This window comes from Fukomys damarensis, unplaced genomic scaffold, assembly GCF_012274545.1.
Source record: "Fukomys damarensis isolate Sample0158 unplaced genomic scaffold, DMR_v1.0_HiC HiC_scaffold_17, whole genome shotgun sequence".
Classification (NCBI taxonomy): domain Eukaryota; kingdom Metazoa; phylum Chordata; class Mammalia; order Rodentia; family Bathyergidae; genus Fukomys; species Fukomys damarensis.
In genome coordinates, this window is record NW_022900929.1 from 45,420,351 (window position 1) to 45,426,191 (window position 5,841).

General features: G+C 43.8%; 1 protein-coding gene across 1 annotated transcript in view; it reads right to left on the bottom strand.

The window, feature by feature from the left end:
* Sall2 (spalt like transcription factor 2) overlaps positions 1–5,841 on the bottom strand; it is a 13,611-nt gene that overhangs the window by 4,175 nt on the left and 3,595 nt on the right. The window lies entirely within an intron of this gene.

The following is a 5,841-nucleotide window of genomic DNA, read 5'->3' on the forward strand; positions in this document are numbered from 1 at the left end:
CCGTCCCCGGATGTCTTTCCCAGGCCTGTCCCCCGCCCCCCAGCTCAAGGGGCACAGTGGGAAACAGCCCTGCTCAATAGAGCGCGGCGACAGGCTTTTATTTTTCTTTGGATAAAGGATCCGCTGAGCCTGGAAAACGTGGATACCAGAAAGGGTGGTCTGATCTCCGCAGAGGTCTCAGGCCAGAAAGGGAGAAGCCCAAAACATCCTCTCTTCACCAGCACACACCCTAAAATGCTCCCAAGTTTTGTCTCGTCGTCGTCCTCACTTCCATTCCCACTTTACCACCCTCGTCCCCACCCCCATCCCTCGCCACAAGAATAAGTTTCTCAGAGTGGGCAGCATCTGCAGGATACAATTTCCAAGGAAGTCCTTCCGGAATCCCCTTGGCAGGACGCTAAGCCCCTTTCCCTTCCCGCCCATTCTCCCCCAGAATAATAGTGCAAGCAAGTTATTCCACAGCTCACCAGGCCGGGACCTAATTTAGAGTACACGCTCAAAAAGCCATCCCCTGTGCAGTACCCTCTTTTCTACCGCTTTCCTCCTCTATTCACCTCGTGCAACCCTTGCCCACCGTTCCTATAAAGGCCTGTGGTTTGGGGGAGACGTTAGCCTGCAGAGGCCCAGGGAGGCCCACCCTGCTCTGACCTGGGGGAGGGGAGCTCCTTCCGAGACAATAGGAAAATGCAGTGGGAGCTAAAAGCCCCTTTCAGCCCCAACCTGGTTTGAATGCCTGGGAATGACTCACACCAGCCAGCTCACCTCCTACAAGGCTGCTTCCAAACAGAGAGGGTAAGTAGGGATAAGACACCTCTTGAGCCAGGTACTCTGCATTCCCTTTCTTCCTGAAATGAATCTGAAAGGGTTTCTCTCTCTCTTCCTGAATTCCTTTAGTTTACATGCAAGTAACTACAGGGCCTTGGTTTTATGGACATCATCAGATTTTGTGAGCTGGACATCATAAGCCCACATTTATTTTTTGTAGTATTGGGGCTTGAACTCGGGGCTTTCACACTGACCTACATTCTAGCTCCCACTACTTCCTTTTATTTTTAACATGGGACAGGGTCTTGGTAATTCCCTGCATTACTCAGGCTTGGGTCCAATTTACTATCCTCCTCCTGCCTCAGCCTCCTGAGTGCTGGAATTACAGGTGGGCACTCCTGTGCCTATTCTTAATTCTGTTCTTTCCTGATGGGTAAACTGAGGCATGGTGGTCAGTCCCACCATGCCATGGCACCATTTCCCGTTGTGTAAAGTGGTAATACAGTTGCACAATCTTTCTCAGAATAATATTGTGGGAACAAAAGATTGAAAACCTTCTGACAAATAGTATTAATGTACATATTATTTGAGTTTGAAGAGTCCTAAGTATTGTTTAGAGAATTTATAGTCAATAGTAAAATAATCAAAGTAACCTTAAAAACACAAACACCAAGGTGCAATCTCTTTTTGTTTTTGTTCTTGCTTTTTTGGTACTGGGGATCGAACTTAGGACCCTGTGCTTGCAAGGCAGGCGGTGGAACCATTGAGCTAAATCCCCTGCCCTGCAATCTGTTTTTTATGTTGCTTGTTAATCTTACTAATTCTTTCTTCCCTTTTTTGGCACTGGGGTTTGAATCCAGGGCCTCTGCACTAGCCTTTTCCACAGCCCTTCTTATTTATTAACTTTTTTTTTTTTTGGTACCAGGGATCAAACTCAGGTCCTTGCGCTTGTGAGACAGTTGCCAGAACCACTGAGCTAAATCCCCGGCCCCATATTGACTTATTTTTGAGACAGAGTCCCACTGAGCCCCTAAATTGCCTGGGCTGAACTTGAACTTGTGATGGATGGTTCCTGCCTCAGCTTCCCAGAGTGCTGGGATTACAGCCTGTGCCACCATGCCTGGCTTTTTTTTTTTTTTCTTCCTCCTGGGGATCAAACCAAGGGCCTCACACTGCTGCACAGGTCTTCTACCACTGAGCTCTAACCCCAGCCCTAATCTTACTAATTTCTGAGGTAACATGTAAGTTGGTTGGTATCATTGGCATATGTCAAGGATAAGAGGGCTTTTTGGAAAGCTAACACAACCTAATTAAAATATTAGTAATGATCACTTGACTTTCAATGCAAATTTTGTCTGTCTTTATAAATTGAAATCATACTATTGAATTATGTTTTGAAACTTCATATAATCTTAAGGATCTCAGCATTGTGAATGGCAGCTCTGACACAGATGGACTCTATGCCTCTGGGCCAGGCCCTTACAAATGGGGAGGGAGCTCTTTTAATTATGGGAAGCCACAGGTTAGTGCAGCGTGGTTTATCTTCATAGACAAAGACACTGAAGATTGGAGACGTTAAATGACTTTTCCAGGTTCGCACAGTAATTCAGGGAAGCAAGCATTCACATTTTTTACTCCTCTCCAGAGCCTTCTTGAGCACATCCACTTTGTGTGGCTTCCCTAGTGCAGCAGAAAAGGGCTCTGTGTGGCTCCCGCCTGCCATTTGCTCTCTGGCCTCAGTAAGGGAGAAGGAATCAGATGGAGACTTTCTACTGAGCATTTGTTAATTAGCATGGAACATTTGATATCCAGTTGCTGTTTTGTCAAGTCTTCTGACAAGAAAAGAAATTCTTTTCTTTTCATCTTCTCCTGGGAAACACTGTCCCCTTTCTTGCTCTTTAATGAAACGTGCTTTCTGCTGTGTAATTTGATCTGCACTCTTCTTTAAGGTAAATTTAGTCCCTGGTGAAAGGTGAGGGATCAACAGTCACCTGTAAGAGGAACCCTCCACTTCTCAGCACTTTACACTCACTGCCTATGCTGAAAAGGCGGGCAGGATTCTTCTGCAGACAGGAATAAAGTCACAAACAGGGAACAAATTAAGCTGGTAATTCGTCCCTAGATAGCAGATAAAGTGAGGAAAACTCTCCTGGGTCACATGCAAAGTCTGGGGTGGATACAGACTAAGACCTGAACAAATTTGTTTAAATTCCCAAAGCCCTGAAATGACAAAGAAAAAGAAAACTGGATAACTTCCCTCTGAAGCTGGTGCTTCATCAAACTGCTTGCTTTAGGCTTGAGAGAGAATGGTTGGGAAAACCAAAGAGAAAACAAGAAGTAGGTCCAAATGCAGCAGAGTGGTGTATTTGAACAATGGTTCTCAAACTTTGCTGTCCATTAGGTTACCCCTAGAGCTTTGAAAAATTCTCATGTTCCAGCTGGGGAGGATGTAGTTCAGTGGTAGTAGAGTGTTTTCCTTGTATGTATGAATGTCCTGGGTCCAATCCCTAGCATTGTTGAAAAAAAAATCGCTGTCCTGGGCAGCAGAGGTAGCTCATTGGTAAAGCACGTGCTTTACCTGGGTTCAACTCCTAGCACAAAATAAACAGCAACAGAAGTACACACAACGCATAGCAAAAGATGAGAACTGCAGTAGTAGAGAATTGTCCTTCCCATCAGACCTTGCACCCTGCTCCTCACAGATCTTATCTGAGCTAAATAAACCTGGCCAAATTGAGATGGAGGCAAAAGTGCTCAGTGCTCAGTCTTCCCAGCAGGCTCCCTCTCTATTCTACCTACACCCACACTTCTGCTCTCCTAGACCCTTTTCTGGTGAAAAATCTGCTTCCTTGAATAGATTTTGATATCATTCACATCAGTGCATTTAAAAAACTGTATTGCTTTTCCCACAGAAGGTACATCTTTAGCATTTCTAAAAATTTAAGTAGACAACTCAGCCATATTTCTAATTTTGAGATAAAAGGCTTTGTTCTACAGAGGAAACAAAGCATACCATGTAAGCACTTGCCTGAGCTTATCTGTTGTTAACATTGGACTTATTGGAAGCTTCCGTAATTATAAATTGATTCCTTAACTGTTGCTAAGATTACTTTGTAGAATATCCCATCTTCTCTTCCTCACTCCCCTCTCCTTGAGGTAATGAACAATCCTTTGCCAAACCAGACTAATGTAGCCAAACTACTAATGCAGTTAGTATTAACTGCATAAATACTAACTGTATTAATGGCCCGGGCAGCATAATAGACATAAAGACATAAAGATTTACATTATACCTGCCACTAAATGAGAAAAAATATTTATTTCTAGAATAAGACTTAGGTCAAGCATTAATAAAGGTCTTTATGGACTTAAAAAAAAAAAAGACTCAGCCAGGTGTATTGTTGCATACCTGTATATAATTCTAGCACTCTGGGAGGCTGAGTCAGGAAGATTTCAATTTGGAGCCCAGCCTGGGCAATTTATCGACATAGTGAGATTGTCTCAAAAGGGAGTGGGGAAAGGTAGGGATGTAGCTCAGCGTAAAGGCCCTGGGTTCAATCCCAAGTAGTAGAGTTCGGGAGAGAAAAGAAGAAAAAATTTAGTCCTGAGTTACAGTCCCAGCCCTTTTTCATCTCTGATCTTGGGAAGGTCTTTTAATTTCTGTAAGGCTAAGACTTCTTTAAAACGTGGGGCACAAGCTGGGTATGGTGGTACTCACCTGTAATCCCAACTGCTTCAGGAGGCTGAGGGAGAAGGGATGCAAGTTCAAGCCAACCTGGGCTAATTAGTAAGAGACCCTGTCTCAAAAAATAAAAAAGGAAAGGGATGTACTTCAGTGGTAGAATGGCCCTTGGTTCAATCCGCAATACTGCAGGAAAAAGTGAGGAATTGCCATAAAAGGAATACAATTCTGATGCATAGCTGGGCATGGTGGTGCACGCCTATAATCCCAGCACTGGGGAGGCTGAGGCAGGAGGATTGCCAGGAGTTCAAGGCCAGCATGGGCTACTGCATTCAAGGACATCCTGAAATGCATAGCAAGACCCTGTCTCAAGCAAAAAGAATCTGATACATGGTACAACATGGATGAACTTTGAAAACATTATGCTAAGTGAAATAAACCAGACACCAAATTCCAAATAATATATGATTCATTTATATAAGGTACCTAGGGGTAGTAAATTCATAGACATGAAAATAGAATAGAAACTATCGGGGAATGTGGGGAAGGGAAAATGGAAATTTGTTGTTCAAAGGGTATAGAGTTTCTATTTGATGATGATGAAATTCTGTAAATAGATGTTATGGCTATGAATATTAACTTCGAATGTTATTTGATGGGTGGGGTTGCCCAGGTGGCAAGATCTAGTCTGGATTGAAAAACAAGTTTCCCTCTTTCTTATTCAGTGTTCTATCCTGGTCAGGTCAGAGTTGCTTCCTATCTACCCAGAAATGTGTTTTCTCTGACCCTTATGCTGGGGGGAGGAGGGCACAGAACAGCTGAAAGCGCCCAGGGGCTCAGTACACAGATGGCACTCTGCTAATGCATGTAAAGAGAATGGAGCCTTCAAAACTATTTTTGCCTTCTTAGCCCTTTCGCTGTTCTTGCTGTCTGCCAACTTCCATCTAAAATACTCCCTTCTCTCCCTCTAGATCTGTTTGGTGTGTCCTGGTTTCTCCTCACTAAATATCTGGGTTTCTGATCGTTTCCTTTATTTCCCAGATGTACTAGTTTGCATTTTCCCCAGTTACATCCCTTATGTTCTCTAATTCAGATTTCTAGACTCTGTAGGGGGGAGCTACCCCCCCAGTCAGAGTTTTTAAGTAAATAGACTATTTCCTGCTCCTCATTTATGTGCAATAACTATTCTGTTAGGTTTGGGTGTTGTGGTCAGGAAGTTGAGCAAAAACAGAGCTGGAAAACAGGTTTTTCAGATTGTTTCATGGTGCTGTGGTGGGTCAGTGCAAACATACATCTTTTAAAATGTGCAACAAAAGGGCCAGGGATGTAGCTCCGTGGTGCTGGTGCCTGCCTTGCATGGGCAAGGTCCTGAGTTTGCTCCCTGGTACCACCAA